Source organism: Perognathus longimembris, chromosome 10, assembly GCF_023159225.1.
Source record: "Perognathus longimembris pacificus isolate PPM17 chromosome 10, ASM2315922v1, whole genome shotgun sequence".
NCBI classification, from domain to species: domain Eukaryota; kingdom Metazoa; phylum Chordata; class Mammalia; order Rodentia; family Heteromyidae; genus Perognathus; species Perognathus longimembris.
This window is the reverse complement of record NC_063170.1, coordinates 33545345-33563824: the sequence shown is the minus strand read 5'-3', so window position 1 is coordinate 33563824 and position 18480 is coordinate 33545345.

The window sequence follows — 18480 nt, the reverse complement described above, 5'->3', positions numbered from 1 at the left end:
CATAAGGATAGGACCGAGACTGTGGTCTAGTGGTAGAGTGCTTGCCTCTTATACATGAAGCCCTGGGTTCAATTCCTCAGCACCACATATATAGAAAAAGCCAGAAGTGGTGCTGCTGTGACTCAAGTGATAGGGTGCTAGCCTTGAGCAAAAAGAAGCCAGGGACAGTGCTCAGGCCCTGAGTTCAAACCTCAGGACTGGCAAAAAAAGAAAAAAAAAAAACAAGGACAAATCACCCAGCTCACTCAACCAAATAGTGAGTTGGGGTCCCAACATGCAGTCCCCCCAAGAGATTGACAACAAAGAAAAATCAAACAAACAGAGAATCACAGGAACCACAAAAGAGAAAAGCCCATAAACAGTACACACAAAGATGGGAAATCACGAAGATATCTCCTGCACCCCTCATGGGAGCACGGTCAGTGGCCTCCGGGGACTTCAGGAAACCAGAGGACTGCAGAACCTGGGCTAAGACCAGAGGTGAGACACTGAGACACCAGACCCAGAGAAAATCTCACTCACATAACAGAAGCATACTGACACTCAGTAGACAGGATCCTAGAAGAAACACCTCTAGAAACATCATAGTAAAAACATTAGACATGAGTAGCAAAGAGCTCATTTTAAATGCTGCAAAGTAAAAGAAGGAACTTTACTACAATGGAAAAGAAAATAAGAATAATGATATACAAATTTGACACAATCCCCATCAAAATCCCCATGACAATTTTTACTGAAATAGAGAAAACAATCCAAAAATTCATATGGAACAAGGAAAGAACTAGAATAGCCAAAGCAATGCTAGGCAAAAGAAGCAGTGCAGGAAGTATCGCCATAACAGATTTCAAGCTCTATTACAGTGCCATAATAACAAAAACAGCTTCGTACTGGCACAAAAACAGACCAGAAGACCAATGGACTAAATTAGAAGAGCCAGAAATAAAACCACATACTTACAACCAGCTGATAGTTGTTGACCAAGGAGCCAAAGACATACAATGGAAAAAAACCATAGCCTTTTCAACTATTGGTGCTGGGAAAACTGGGCAGCCACATGCAGAAAATTAAAAGTGGATCCCAGCTTGTCACCATCCACTAACATCAACTCAAAAATGGATTAAAGGCCTCAATGTTGGACCCAAAATTCTGAAATTACCGGAGGACAGAGTAAAAGAGACATTAGAACTTATAGACAGGAACTGAATAAAGTTCCAGGGACACAACAGATTGGAGAGAGACTTGACAAATGGGATACATTAAAACAAAAAGCTCTGCATAGCTAAAGACATAACCACTGGAGGGAATGTGGCCAAAAGGGAACCCTACTACGTTGTTGGTGGGAGTGTAAACTTGTTCAGCCACTCTGGAAAGCAGTATGGAGGTTCCTCAGAAGGCTAAACATAGAGCTCCGCTACAACCCAGCAGCCCCACTTTTGGGCATCTACCCCAAGGATTACAAACAAGAACACACTAAAGCCACCAGCACAACAATGTTCACTGCAGCACAATTTGTCATAGCTAAAATATGGAACCAACCCAGATGCCCCTCAGTAGACAAATGGATCAGGAAAATGTGGCACATATACACAATGGAATTTTATGTCTATATCAGAAAGAATGACATTGGCCCCATTGGAAATGGAAAGACTTGGAAAAAATTATATTAAGTGAAGTGAGCCAGACCCAAAGAAAATGGACTCTATAGTCTCCCTCATCAAGAATAATTAGTACAGGTTTAGGCTAGTCACAGCAGAGGATCACAAGAGCCCAATAGCTGTCCCCTTATGAACACATAAGATGTTGTTAAGTGAAATGAACTTTGTGTTACGGAAATGAGTGTTATATCACTGTTGTAATTATTTTCAACATGCCATGTGAAACCGTAGCTATTTTTGTTGATGATCCTCTTGTATCCCCTGTAGTTGTCCCCGCACTATCACTGCATCTCATCTGAGTGCCCTGGATACTGTATATACTGGTATTAGAACTAGGGAAGGGAAAGGGAATATCAAATTTGAGAGACAAAGGATAAAAAGACAAATGACTCCAAAAGCAATGCTTACAAAACCATTTGGTGTAAACCAACCGAATATCTCATGGGAGGAGAGGGAAAAGGGGAGGGGGAGATGAGGGAGGACGTAACAAATTGTAAAAGAAACATACCCACTGCCTTATGTATGAAACTGTAACCCCTCTGTACATCACTTTGACAATAAATAAGTAATTATTCAAAAAAAGACATAGCCAGTAAACTAGAAAGACAGCCAACCAATTGGGAAAAGATCTTCACCAGTAATGCAACAGACAAAGGTCTAACAGCCATCGTATACAGAGAAATGAATCCCTCCCAAATATATAAACCAATCAATAAATGGGCAAGAGAGCTAAAGAGAGATTTCTCCAAAGAAGAAATAAAAATGGCAAAGAAACACTTGAGGAAATGTTCATCATGCCTGGCAGAAGAGGAAGTGCAAATGAAAACAATCCTGAGGTACCACCTTACCCCAGTCAGAATGGCCTATATTCTAAACTCAGGCAACAACTAATGGTGGTGGGGATGCGGAAAAGGAGGAATCCTACTGCACTGCTGGTGGGACTGTAAACTAGTACAACTACCCTGGAAAGCAGTCTGGAGGTTCCTCAAAAAACTAAACATAGACATATCCTACAACCCAGCCATTCCACTCCTAGGCACCTATCCTGAACAACAGGAATCAGGATATGACAAGGACACCTGCATTCCATGTTCATTGCTGCACTGTTCACAATAGTCACGATATAGAAACAACCCAGATACTCCACTACAGCGGAATGGATCCAAAAAATGTGGTATCTATATACAATGGAATTTTACACAGCCGTCAGAAAGGATAAAATAATGGCATTCACAGGGAAATGGACAGAACTAAAACAAATCATGCTTAATGAGATAAGCCAAGAACAGAGAGACAAATGGAGCATGGTCTCCCTGATATGCAGTGTTAGATTTAAAATGCAACGAGATATGACAAAGCAAACAGGACTCAAGATACCAGTACACAGTTGGACCGAAAAAGGAGAGTCTTGGGAGAAATGCACCAAATAGTAAGATCCAAGCACCTCTTCATATGCACATAAAGTAATATACAGACTGTAAAGAACTCCAAAGATAAGAAAACAAAGGATACCTTAATTTGTCTTATAGTTTTTAGAAAACTCTATATTCTTTACCTCACATATGGTGTATACATGTGCACAACTGAGGGAAGTTGGGAGGAGGACACAGAATGAGTGTTATGCAGGTGAAAAATATACAGCAGAGGGGCCCAACAGCTGCAGTGGACATTGAATAAAGTGAACTAAGCAACTCAAGGGTGGTGGTAGAAGGGAGGAAATGAGAGAAAAAGATGGAACAGATGATACTAAGCAAAAGGATTGAAATGTACATACCACCCGACCTAGAAGAAATTGTTTTATCGTTTATGTTCATAGATACCATGCTTTGGAGATTAGAATGACAATGTCCATCATTGGGAAGGTTAAACTGTGTACTGTGAAAAAAATATAAGGACATGCTTAGAAATTGAGATTATGGGTGAAATATAAAAATACTAGTGATACAATGTGCCCTACTGATAGGCAAAAGATGTATCAAGTTGGAACTTTTTTAGTTTTTTTACAGTCTGGCATGCTGTTTATTTTAGCTTTTACAACAAAGCAAGGGTTTAATGAGCCTGAGAATTTCACAACCATTGACAATACAGAATTTAAGATTCCAAAACAGCTTATAATTTGTAGTACATTTATGAAGGACACTAGACACTACACTATTCTCTTTATATACATTCATCCCCTTTCAATAGTCCATTAATATTAAGGTGCAAAGATCTTGGACAAAAACCAAGAAAATGAAAACCTATAACCTTATTTTTACTAACAAGCCTGTACATGTAAATAAGTTATTGCCACTTTAAGAATTCCTGGTTTACTTTCTCTGTCATTCTCTATGGCCAATTGGATGGGTTTTATGTGAGGATTTGCTGTTTTGGTGCATAACTCAAAAATTTTAGCATCTTTGATATATTTTCTTGTTACAGTGAACAGAAAGTAGTTATTAAGGCTTTAGGAATTTTCCTTTGCAAAATACTAACGGCTAAAGTTCTGAAAGGGACTTTTCCCTTTTTGGGTACACAATTCATTATTTCAAGCCTTTCTTAAAGCTTGAAAGGTTGTGTTCCATAATCATGCTATGCATTTAAAGTACATTACACCCCCCTTTTAATTTAAAAAGGAAAATAACACCAAAATATTTACTTGTATATGAAGCAGGCACTCTTGCCACTAGGCCATATCCCCAGCCCCAAAGTATTTACTTGTAAAAAGAACTTCATGATTTTGAAAAAAATCACTCCAAAGTTCTCATGAGAATAATGAGGTAAGTTCTGATTTGATCATCTACCCAACCCTCAGAAGACTGAAGAAAGCATGAGAGAAGTGCAGCTTCGCTCTGCATGGACGGACTAGTGGCAGTCTATTCCCCACTTCCGAGAATACAATTCTTTTAAGAATCATAATCAGATGCATGATTCAATTTAGAAAGCTGAAGGCAAAACAGCTATGTGATTAAAGTTGGAACTTTTTTATTAAAAGAAAAGCATCCACATAAACTGAACAGGCTTTCGATGCCCCATAATAGAGCTGTGTGAAATGTGTGTAGATCCTCAGATGTTCACTCACCTGTTATTCTCTTACTTGGGGCATGCAAACAGCATCTCATTCCCATTTGGCCAGGATCTCACTGTGGAGCTGGGTCTGTACTCTATGAAGGTGGCTCTGTGAATCCACCTGGTGGCTGGCATTGGTAGGGTACGTCTACACAGGTCATGTCTGTGACACCATCTGTATGTAGCCAGCATTTGTAAGGTATGCCTCTATATAGCCAAGGCCAAGTGAGCTGTTGTCTATAAGGCTGGAGTCTATGGAGTCATGTTTGCATGACCTTGGTCTGGGAGCAACAGATATGCAACTTAAGTCTGTGGGACTTTGTCTAAATAGATGGGTTCTGTGGGGCAAGATCTATGTGGACAGTTTCTGTAGAACCCACAGCAATGTGGTCAGGGTCTTTGGAGCTACACCACTGTTCACAATGTGATCCTTGCCTTTGTGGGTAGGACCTGGGATGCAGCCTGAGTCTGTTGAACCTCAGCTACATAGTGTGGTTTTGGGGGAATGCATCTACACACATAGGATCACTGGAGCCATGACTACACAGTTTGGGTCTGTGGAGACAAGTCCACCACCCTGGGGCTTGTGGAGCTACATATATGCAGCTCAGGTCTATGGAGCCATGTCTACCTGACTAGAGTCTGTGGCCTTTGGAGTTGTGTCTATACCTTGGTCTGCTGAGCTATCTGCTCATGGTCTGGGTAGCGTCATGTACAGGTCCTAAGTCTGTGGTGTTATGTGCAAGTGGCTGGGACCTGTGGGTCCTTTCCTATGCAGCTGGTGTCTGTGAGGCTACCTAGCAGCCAGTGTCTGTGGATCCACCTCTACATGGCTAGCTGTATGAGGTATGCAGCTATTAGGGCTGTGGAGCCAGCATATTGGCAGCTGGGATCTGCTGACCCACATCTAAGAGGCTATTTGATCTAAGTCTTTAGAGCTGCATATACATGGTTGGGTGTATGGAGACTTGTATAAATGGCCATGGCCTGGGAGCTGCACTTCTGCAGCCTGTGTCTGGTTGCACCTTCATGAATGGAATTTGTGGGACTGCCACTACATGGATGGTATCTAAGGGGTCCTTATCTACATAGCCAAAGTCTTTGGAGCCTTGTTGATGGGGCCAGTTTCTAAGGAACCATATCAACCACAGCCAGCTATGGGGAGCCTTGTTTCTACAACTAGGATCTTGTTTGCTGTATCTAGACCACCAGAGTCTGTGGAGCCACATCTACGTGGTGTAGATCTACTCAAATAGCAATACATCTAAGTGGTCTGAATCTACATGGTCAGGACCTATGGATCCATGTCTACATGGCTTGGGTGTGGGTACATGTTTACATGCTTGGAGTCTTTATAATTGTGTCTACACATCTAGGGTTTATAGCACATGCATCTATGTCACAGGAGAGTTTGTAGGAACCAGGTACATGAAACCGAGTCTTGGGATTGCATCTGTTTAGCTGTGGTGTATCTGTAAAGCCATGTCCACACCACTGTGTCTGACAGGTCCCTGTCTGTAGAATATGCTGTAGAGTTCCTTTGTGTGGGACCAAGCCCTGTGGAGGCTGTGTCTCCATGGCCAGGGTCTAAGAGTCAAGGGTTTACATGGCCAAAGACCATGAAGACTGTGTCTATGCGGTTGGAGTCTTTGAGATTTGTGTCTGTGTATACAAGGTCTGTGGGAACCCTGGCTAAACTGCTAGAGTCTGTAGGCTCTCCATCTATACAACAAAAGACCATGGGCTTTGGGTCTGTGGGGCCATATCTACACAGTCATGGTCTGAGGGACCTGCATCATATGGCCAAGGACTGTTGGCCTAGGTCTAAGCAGTGAGGTATGTGGGGCCCATATTTACACAGCAGGGTAGGTGGAGATTGCATTTCCACGGCCCTATGGGTCTTGATGATCTGTATTGAGGCCCTAGAGTTCTCCAGGGCCAGAATCTATGCAACTGGAATCTGTGAGGCCTACAAACACATGGTTGAGGTCTATGTTTGTGTACATGTGACTTAAGTCTATGGAGTCTGTGTGTACTTAGTTTGGATTACTGAAAATATCATATATACTGCAGGAGTCTGCATGGGGCTGTGGGGTCTGCCTACATGGCTGGATTATGTGGAGCTGGTGAGTACCTTGCCAATTTCTGTGGAATCCTTGTTTACACGGTGAGGTTCTGTAGGACCTGGGTCTATGTGATCAGGGTCTTTGGAATCCCTATCTATGTGGTCAGTGACTATAGGCCTTGTGTCCATGAGGTTGGGTCTGTAGAGTCCACATCTATGTGTCCAAGATTTGTAGAGTCAGCATTTACGTAGCCAGCTTCTATGGAGTCAGTGTCTACGGCTGAGGTACTTAGAGAGTGGAGCTATGTGGCCAGGATTATGGAGTTTGTGACTAATTGGATAGGTTCAGAGGAGTACCTATCTATACCACAGGGCTCTGTGGGTTCCATGTCTATATGGTCAGGGTCTGTGGAATCTCTATCTACATGACTGAGACCCACATCTACAAAGACAAGATGTGTGGGGCCCACGTCCATGCAGCTGGGATCTGAAATGTTTGCATCTACACAACCAGATTCTATAGAATCCACATTTACTCAGCCAGGGTCAGTAGAAACCCTTTCTACGATGCAAGGGTTTGTGGAATGCACACCTATGCAGCCAGAATCTGTGGGACTCATATCTACATGGCCAGGTTCTGTGGGTCCTACATCTATTTTGTTATGGTCACTCAAGCCCTCATCAATGCAATCAAGGTCTATGGGGCCCACATCTATGTGGTATGGGTCTGTGGGGCAGGCACCTATGTTTCCAGAGTCTGTAGTGTCTGTGCCTATACAGCCAGGATCAGTGGGACTGATGTCTACACTGCCAGACTATCTAGGGTCCCTGTCTACACACTAGGAGTTTGTGGGACCCATACCTCTGTGGCCAGGATATGTGGGCTCACATCGATGCAGCTAGAGTGGATGAGTTTTGTGTCTCACTAGATGAGGTCTGTGTGGCCAGTGTCTACATAGCTGTAGATGCTGAGTCTATGGGACTCAAGTCTTCACATTTTGAGGCGTTTTAGGGCTTGCATCTACATGACTGAGGTGTGTGGGGCCTGTGTCTACACAGCTGGGGTCTGTGGTGCCTGCATCTATTCAACCAGGTCTGAGTCCCCATCTACAAGCCTAGGGTCTGTGGGGCCCGTAACTATGCTGCCGGGGTTATGGAGCACAGATAGGAGACCAGAGTGTGTGGGGTACACATTATGTGACTGGAATCTGTGGAGTGCAAGCTAATGCTGCCACAATCTGTAGAGTCGGCATCTATATGGCCAAAATCTTTATAGTCTGTGTCAAAGAAGCCAGATGCTGTGGAGTTCATGTCTATGCAACCAGAATCTCCAGGTCTGCATCTATGTGACTGAGCTCTCTGGAATCTGCTTCTACATGGATAGGGTTTTTGTTGTGATATGTAAGGCTCATTTCTATGTGGCTATAGTCAGCCTCAATGGCACCATAAAACCTATGTCTCTGCATTATGTGGCTTCATAGCCAAGATCTGAGGAATCTGCATCTACCAGTCTAGGAGCTCTGGGGCCCATATCCACTGGGTTGGAGTCTCTGGAGCCCACATCGGTGACCAAAGACTGTGTCTCATAGTCTATGGGGTCTGTATCTATATAAGTCAGGGTCTGTGGAACTCATGTCTATATGGCATGATCTGTGAGGACCATGTATTCTTGGTAGGGGTTCTTGGAGGACATTTCTACAAAGCCATTGACTCTGTGTCCCTCATCTATGAAACTAGGATCACATTTCCCTAAACTGATCAGAAACCTAACCATAACTCCAACCATATCTAATCATAACCATAACTAAATAATTATAGTAAACAACCCTAGCCATTATCCTAACCAAAACCTAACAATAAAAATAAATGTAACTGGGCTGGGAATATGGCCTTGTGGTAGAGTGCTTGTTTTACATACATGAAGTCCTGGGTTCTATTCCTCAGCACCACATATATAGAAAAATCCAGAAGTGGAGCTGTAGCTCAAGTGCTAGAGTGCTAGCACTGAGCAAAAAGAAGCCAGAGACAGTGCTCAGGCCCTGAGTTAAAGCCCCAGGACTGGCAAGAACTAAACTAAACTAAATGTAACTAATGCTAATCCTAAATCAACTCTAATTCTAAATAAAATCTAAGTTCTAATGCTAACCATAATTAAAACATAATGTTGAATTTAACTCAAAAGCTAACTGAACCTTAAACCAATCCTTAACACTAACCTCACTCCAATCCTAATCACAACAATATCCCTAAACCTAACTCTCATCCTAAATTCAACTATAACCTTAGCAGAATCCTAACCCTAATTCACTAACCCTAAACATAAACCAAACCATAAAATTAAATAAAAATTTATTACAAAAATACAATAAACCTAAATGTAAACATACCCCTTACAAAAACTGAACTATGATAGTAACACTAACCTTAATCTAATATTAATTTAATGATAACATTCCTAAATCTAACCTTATACTAACCTTAGATGTAAACATAATCATAGCCAACTCATATTATAAACTATAACTTTCTCCAATATAACATAAATCCTACATGTAAACCTGAATATAACCCTAAACCTATTCTAACTATAATCCTTAAACTAACCATAACTGGGTATTTGATTTTAAACTCTAAAACTAAATCAAAACCTAAAAACAAACCCAATTCTAATCCTAACTGTAGCCCTGAAACTTCCCTAACCCTAACCCAACACTAACCCTAAACATACACCAAACCTAACCCTAGCCCAACCCTAACACTAACAAATACTAACAATATCCCTTACCCTACCCCAAACCATAACACCACAACCTTAATTTAACCCTAGCCATAATATATCTCTAACCCTAAGCTTACTGTCAAGTATAACCAACATAAGCCTAGCACTAATCAAATCTCTAAACTTAACCCTACAGCAACCATAACCATAAAATATCCCTAAAATTAACCCTAATCTTAAAACTAAGCATAACTCTAATCCTCTTACCTTAACCAAATCATTAACCCTAAACCAAAATGCTAATCCTAAATATAACTCTACCAATAATCACTCATACACTAAACATGACCGTACTGGTAATCCTAACCCAACTCTATCTCTGTACTATGATTACCCTCCCTAAACCTAAACCTAATCAAAACAAACACCCTAATCCTAACATTATCCTTAACTTTAACTCTAACCCAATTCTAACACTTTCCCTGGCTGTATCCCTAGCTGTATCCCTAAAACGAGTCCTAACCCTAAATCAACATAAAAAATAACCCTAACCGGGGCTGGGAATATGGCCTAGTGGCAAGAGTGCTTGCCTCCTACACATGAAGCTCTTGGTTTGATTCCCCAGCACCACATATATGGAAAATGGCCAGAAGGGGCGCTGTGGCTCAGGTGGCAGAGTGCTAGCTTTGAGCAGGAAGAAGCCAGGGACAGTGCTCAGGCCCTGAGTCCAAGGCCCAGGACTGGCCAAATAAATAAATAAATAAATAACCCTAACCAAAAGGGAACCCTACTACATTGTTGGTGGGAATGTAAACTTGTTCAACCACTCTGGAAAGTGGTATGGAGGTTCCTCAGAAGGCTAAACATAGAGCTCTGCTATGACCCAGCAGCCCCACTTTTGGGCATCTACCCAAAGATTACAAGCAAGACCACACTAAAGTCACAAGCACAACCATGTTCATTGCAGCACAATTTGGCATTGCTAAAATATGGAACCAACCCAGATGTCCCTCAGTAGATGAGTGGATCAGGAAAATGTGGCACATATACACAATGAAATTTTATGCCTCTATCAGAAAGAATGACATTGCCCCATTCGTAAGGTTATGGAAGGACTTGGAAAAAAATCATACCAAGTGAACCAGACCCAAAGAAACATGGACTCTATGGTTTCCCTCATAGGGAATAATTAGTACATCTCTAGGATAGTCATAGCAGAGCATCACACATTCCCAATAGCTATGCCCATATGAACACATAAGATGATGCTAAGTGAAATGAACTCCACGTTATGGAAACAAGTGGTATATCATTGTTGTAATTATTTTCAACATGCCATGTGAAACCATACCCTTTTCTTTCCCTCTTGTATTCCCTTCCTGTGGTTTTACCCCTACTATAACTGTATCTGATCTTAGTACCCTGGATGCTTCATGTATGTGTATTGGAACTAGGGAAGGGAAAGGGAATACCAAATTCAAGAGACAAGGGATAAAAAACAAACCATTCTAAAAGTACTATTTACAAAACCATTTGGTGTAAACCAACTGTACAACTCATAGTGGGGAGAGGGAAATGGAGAGGGGGGAGCAAGGGAAAATGAGGGAGAAGTGGGGGGAAATGAGGGAAGGGTAATAAGTTGGATAAGAAAACATACTCACTACCTTATATATGAAACTGTAACCCCTCTGTACCTCACTTTGACAATAAAGAAGAAAAAAATAACTACAACTAAAGATATATTGCTAAACCTAACCTAAAAGTAATTGGAAACCTAATAATCCTAACTCTAACTATACACTGGACTCTTTTTTTTTTTTTTTTTTGGCCAGTCCTGGCCCTTGGACTCTGGGCCTGAGCACTGTCCCTGGCTTCTTCCCGCTCAAGGCTAGCACTCTGCCACTTGAGCCACAGCGCCACTTCTGGCCGTTTTCTGTATATGTGGTGCTGGGGAATCGAACCTAGGGCCTCGTGTATCCGAGGCAGGCACTCTTGCCACTAGGCTATATCCCCAGCCCCTACACTGGACTCTTAACCTAACATTAACACTACCATAATCCAAACACTAACCATACCCCTAAACCAAAACTTACACATAAACCTAACCATAAAAGTACTAAAAACTATTCTTCATCCTAACCCTAATCCAATTTGTAAGTCTATCCTTGTCAAAACTATTTACCTAACCCTAATCATAATCCTAGTATCTTGTACCAAAAGTTTATTTAAATGTGACCCTAACCCTAAAATTAACCAAAACCCTAAGACTAACCCTAAAGAGGACCTCACCTAAGCTTAAAGCTTTATCTCTAACTCTAACCCAAACCAAAGGTCTACTAAGCCTACTTAACTAAGCCTACCCATAAACCTAACTTTTAATCTACCACAAAACCTAAACGCAATGTTAAAGATAATCCTCCTGAATCCTAACTCTAAACCAAACTGTTGAGAACTTCAAACCTAAACTTCACTGTAAACCAACCATATCCTTAAACCTAAACCCTAATTTAATCCAACCCTAACCCTATGCCTGATCCTAAGCATAAACCTATCAAAAATCCTAAGCCTCAATCTAACCCTACTCTTAAAAAGAGACTCTAAACAAAACCCTAGTCATAACTCAGACCCTAACTTTTACCATAACACTAACCCCACCCATATCCCTAAGTATAAGCCTACCTTCCTAGGCACCAGTGGCTCATGCCTATAATCCTAACTACTCAGGAAACTGAAATTTGAGGATCTCAGTTTGAAGCAAGACCAGCAGGTAAGTTCCTGAAAGTCTTATACCCAATAACCACCAAAAAGCCTTCCAGCTTTTTTGAATCTGTGGTTCAAGTGATAAAGTGACAGCATTAAGTGAAAAGGCTAAAAACTATGAGTGCACTGGCCTTGAGTTCAAAACCCAGTACTTTCACAAACACACACATACACACACATGTCCTAACACCTACCATAAACTTAACTCTATTGAGAACAGTAATAAAAAATCTAATCCTTAGCTCTAACCAAACCATATCCCTAAATCTAACCCTACCCAACCCTAAACTTGATCCTTCCTCCAAACCTAATCATATCTATAACCCTAAACCTAACCCTAGTCATATTTTAATATTAAAGTTAATAACAACCGAATCCTAATCAAACTCTAACTCTGTATGTCGCCATAAGCCGAACTCTAATTCTAACCCCAGATAAAACTACCCTTTAACCTAATCCTAACAAATTTCTTAAACTTAACACTTACCCAAAAACTAATGCTAACTATATCTGAAATGTCACCCTAATTCTAACCCTAATCATACAGTAACCCCAGCCCTAATATTAATCCTGTCCCAACACACTAACTCTAACCCTGTTAAATAGAACACTAACCCCAGCAGACCACTAACCCGCTTTCACCATAACCATACCTCAATGTTAATTCTAATCATATCTTTAACCCTAACATTAACCAAATCCCTAATAAAAATCTAATCTTAATCCTTTACCCTCCTAATTATGACCGTATCATTAACTCTAACCATAACCCTAACACAATAATCTTAATCCTTAAACATATCCCCCAACCTAACCCTAAAACAACTATAATTAAAGCTGTGATACTACTTTTATCACTGAACCTAATGCTAGCCCCTTAAATGTAACCCTAAATCTAACCATAACTCTGACACACCCATATTACTAAAACTAAACCTTAATGAAACCCTAAACCTAACCCTGAAAGCACCCAAAACTCAATCCCTCTCAATCCCAACCATAACCTAACCCCAAACCTTATCCTACCTTAACCCTATACCTAACCTGAATCATGTATTTAACCTTAAAATCAAGTTCAATTATAACCATAGATTTAACCCTAAACTGGTGCCTTACCCTAATCATAATCCTAATCATATCTGTAAAACTAAATCTAGGGCTGGGAATATGGCCTAGTGGTAGAGTGCTTGCCTTGTGTACATGAAGCCCTGGGTTTGATTCCTCAGCACCACGTATATAGAAAAAGCCAGAAGTGGTGCTGTGGCTCAAGTGGTAGAGTGCTATCCTTGAGCAAAAAGAAGCCAGGGACAGTCCTCAGGCACTGAGTTCAAGCCCCAGGACTGGCAAAAAACAAAACAAGCCAACCCCCCCCCCAAAAAAAAAAAAACAAAATCTAATCTTATCCTAACTCTAATCCTAATGTTAGACCAACCTTGATGTTAATAACTTTAACCCTAACCATGACTTACAATAACCCTTTCTATCCCTAAACCTAAATCTAACCACAACTATAACCCAACACTTAATATAATCCTACCCCTAAACATATCCTGAAACTTAACACTAACCCTAAACCAATCAGGACCAGAACCATAATCCTAAACATAACACTAAGCCTAACTCTAATTCATAAAAACCTAAACCTAAACCTTACTCTAAAGACTAACACTATCTCTAAATATGAGTCTATACCTAAAAGTAACTAAATGACTACCCCTAACCCTATCACTAAACCTAATCCTTTTGAAATCTAACCTTATCCTACTGTATCTTTAACCTAAATATTAAACTAGACCCTAACTGTTGTGCCAAGTCGCAAGACCACCCCCTAGAAGACCACCGAGATTCAGACACTCCGAAATGCAAAAGCAAGGCAAGGCTTTATTTAACGAGCTGCCAACTCGGGCCTTGTCCTACCCACCGACACAGCGGAGGTTAGGAGGGAGCCCTGAGCTGTGATTACACAGGGCTTATAAAGGCAAAGAACAAGGTTACAACAATCAGCTGTGCAAGCAAGATGAGAACACAGGTACAAATCTGATTGGCTCAGGGTTCGATTCTAAAATGGGGTTCACGTGGTGGGGCCTGACTTCAAAGTCTGGCACCTCATTTCCCCCTTTTTCTTTTTGGTACCTTGGGAGCCAATCATGGCTCCATTCTGTCCATTTCAATGGCTTGCATGTCTAGGGGATGATATAGAGGTAAGGCATGCGCCAGTAGGGCCAAAAGTACTATCCGAAAATAACTCTGGTCCCTCGGTTTTAAAGGGGGGCTGATGGGTGAAGATCATCTATCTTCTGTAATTTCTTCAGGCTGACTCAGGGGCGTTGACCTTACCTAGCCAGGAACCTATAACCTTAGTCTACTTTACCAAGGGACTGCAGGATTCACCTCACTTTGGAGTGAGCTGCCAAAATAACATCAACACTAGCCAGGGTAGTAAGGAAAGAAGGCAAAAAGAAAATTATAACAATATTCAGTCTAACTTTCTTTTCTTGAGGCGAAGGCGAAGCGGCTGAGTTGGGTGCTTGGAGACCTCCCATGTTCCACCACGGTAGTTGTCATCCAGGGCAAAGGGGTCAGCTGGCCTGGCGTGGAAGCAATGAACCCAAGTGGTGATGCCGTCTAGGGTTCCTTCCACTGTGGTTCTTAGGATTTCAGTCCCCTGGTCTGAATAAATGGGGGGTAGGGACAGAAGCAGAATCATATCTTTTAGAGTCCAATTCATTTTCTCTACCTGTCCTGCACTCTGGGGTTTCCGTCCCCAGTGCTGCAGCTATTCCCTGACTTACTTTTGAGACGAAAGCCTGTCCATTGTCTGACCCAATGGTGGATGGGAAGCCATACCTGGGTAGGATTTCTTCCAGGATCTTTTTAGCCACTACATTCGCAGTCTCATGCTTTGTTGGATAGGCTTCAACCCATCCTGAAAAGGTGTCTACAAAAACTAGCAAATATTCTGTGAAATCTACTTCCCAATACACGCCTGGCCTATTCCCACAGAGGCGAGCTCCTTTAGTAATCTGTTGATTGGGGGCATTGGCAAGCTGACAGGTCTTGCAATTTTTAACAATATACCTTTGCAGGCCTTTAACAGATCTCAATAAGGACACAATCTCAGGTCTACAAGCTTTCTTTCCTAAACAGATGTATCAGCTTAAAATTCTTACTGCCAATCAGAGCTTTTGAGTAAATGCGGGGGGGGGGGAGGGTGAGATTTTAATCTATTCTCTCATTTGACAAACTTCCCCTTACTAACCACTATCACAGATGACTGGCAAATTCCTGCCCAGTAGACAGACATGGGCATTGGAAAGGCATGCTTATGAACTATGCTTCTAGGACTTCCCGGCTTTAACTTTTGAAAGGCCAACAGTAGTGACTCTAGGATCTGACACCATCTCTGCCATCCAAGCAGTGGCTTACTGCCTCTGGATGCTCCATCACTTTTGTCCCAGGAGGAGTGACTTTCAACTTGGACTCAGGGCCTGAGTGCTGTCCCTCAGCTTTCCAGCTCAAGACTAGCACTGTACCACTTTTGAGCTCCACACCACTCCGTTCCCAGCACTCTGCTGGCTGATTAGAGACAAGTCTCTCACAGGGACCTTTCTTTGCCCGGGCTGGCTTTGAACCGCAGATTCAGATCAGTGAGTCTTATAAGGGGCCACTTTACTCCAATTATAAGCAATAAGGTGGTCCACACAGAAGTAGTTTTTAAGCATGCTCTCTTACCTGGAACTTATTAAGGGTCAGTATTAGATCTTGACAAACTTGTAGGAATCACCTGTGCTTCTGTGGGCCTGCTGGAAACTGTTAAAAAACCTACAAAGAAGCTGGAATGGCAATTAAACATTTTGGTAGCCATAATTCTCCTTTTCTCACTTTGCAATAATTATTTAGGACAATTTTACTTCCAAATTTCTTATCTAGAAATGTATTCTTGATTTCCAAAGCCTTTTTAACACTAACACAACACTTTAGCTTTTATCTGCATCGGAAAAACTGAAGCTCACAGGCAATCTGAAACCAGGTGCCGCCCTTTGCTTACGGGCTGCTTGTTTCAAAAAAGCCTCTTTTTTTTTTTCTTCAGTCCCAGTTACTGCATGGCATGAAGACCTTTGAATTTAAACTTAGTTTTGCATCATACTGCAGTCTTGAACATGTTCACACTCACACATGCACACACACATACATTTTCAAAAGATCTTAAAGCGCGCTGAATAAGCATCGGCCGTACATTTTTAAGACAAAAACCTTTAACAAATGATTTTAGCATTCTCCAGCCTCATTTTCCAGGGCTTGATAGCTTTAGTAAAACATTTTTAGTCTTAGTAAAACATTTTAGCGCACCAAACAATTTTCTGCTTAAGAAGGCTGGGTGGGGGTCCCCCAGAGTTCTTTTTTTTTGCGGACATTCTCACTGATTGACTGATAGTGGGCTGTCACCTGCACATCCCTCCAGTGAGCCAAAGTCAAGTCCAGGGGAGTGGAAGGAACGTTCCCCATCATCCATTTGTCAGTCAGGCACAGTGCAAGAAAGAAACACACAAAAATGAGCTATCTCCTTAACCTCCCTCCAGTGAGCTAGGATCAAGTCTAGGGGGCTAGATGGAGGTCCTCAAGATAGAACGTTATCCATAGCTCTGATCAGATGTTCAGTCCAAAAGGCTACAAAAACCAAAACAATTAATACAAAAGGAGGAAAACACACAGGCCTGAGAACAAGAAAAGCTACGAGTTGGAGATCTCCCAAGCTGGCCCACAACCTCCTACAAGGGTGCAGAAGGAATGGACCCGAGTTGGCCCACAACCTCCTGCAAGAAGGAGTGGACCCGAGTTGGCCCACAACCTCCTGCAAGGATGCAGAAGGAGTGGACCCGAGTTACGCGTTGGAGATCTCCCAAGTTGGCCCACAACCTCCTGCCAGGGTACAGGAGGAGTGGACCCAAGTTGGCCCACAACCTCCTGCCAGAAAAGCAGAAGGAGCAGACCCAAGTACAAGGTGGGCGGGTTGAGTCTCGTTTAGGAGGCCCTCCTGGTCAGTTCCGGACAAAAACCAAACTGACTCGCGCCCTACAAGTATAAGCGAAAGCAAAACAGACAGACAAATTACAGGACAAGACAAATGAACAGCGCTGTTTTCTTACCTTCAGTCTGGGATCTCGGGGTCTCTGGGGCTATCCCAGACGAAACCCCAAATGTTGTGCCAAGTCGCAAGACCACCCCCTAGAAGACCACCGAGATTCAGACACTCCGAAATGCAAAAGCAAGGCAAGGCTTTATTTAACGAGCTGCCAACTCGGGCCTTGTCCTACCCACCGACACAGCGGAGGTTAGGAGGGAGCCCCGAGCTGTGATTATACAGGGCTTATAAAGGCAAAGAACAAGGTTACAACAATCAGCTGTGCAAGCAAGATTAGAACACAGGTACAAATCTGATTGGCTCAGGGTTCGATTCTAAAATGGGGTTCACGTGGTGGGGCCTGACTTCAAAGTCTGGCACCTCATTCCTAACCATAACCTCACCCTAAGTGTAACCATAACTCTAACCCTAGAAATAATACTAGCCTTTATCCTCACTATATCCCTAACCCTAAAGTAACTGTATCCCTAATCGTAATTACAAAAAAAAAAAAACCTTACTCCAACCCTAAACCTAATGAGGTGCCAGACTTTGAAGTCAGGCCCCACCACGTGAACCCCATTTTAGAATCGAACCCTGAGCCAATCAGATTTGTACCTGTGTTCTAATCTTGCTTGCACAGCTGATTGTTGTAACCTTGTTCTTTGCCTTTATAAGCCCTGTGTAATCACAGCTCGGGGCTCCCTCCTAACCTCCGCTGTGTCGGTGGGTAGGACAAGGCCCGAGTTGGCAGCTCGTTAAATAAAGCCTTGCCTTGCTTTTGCATTTCGGAGTGTCTGAATCTCGGTGGTCTTCTAGGGGGTGGTCTTGCGACTTGGCACAACACTAACAGTAACTTTATCCCTAAACATATCTGGGAACCTAACAGTACCCCTAACTCTAACTGAAATCCTAACCCTATCTCTTAACTATACCCTTAAATTTAACACTAAGCCTAACCCCCATCCCAACCACATCCTCAACACTAACTCTAACCAAATTCTCATGGTAATGTTAACCCCTAATCTTAACTGTAAAGATACTAACTCTAACACTAGCCCTAAAATAATCCTAGACCTAAACTTAATCCTTACACTACTTCTAATCCAAC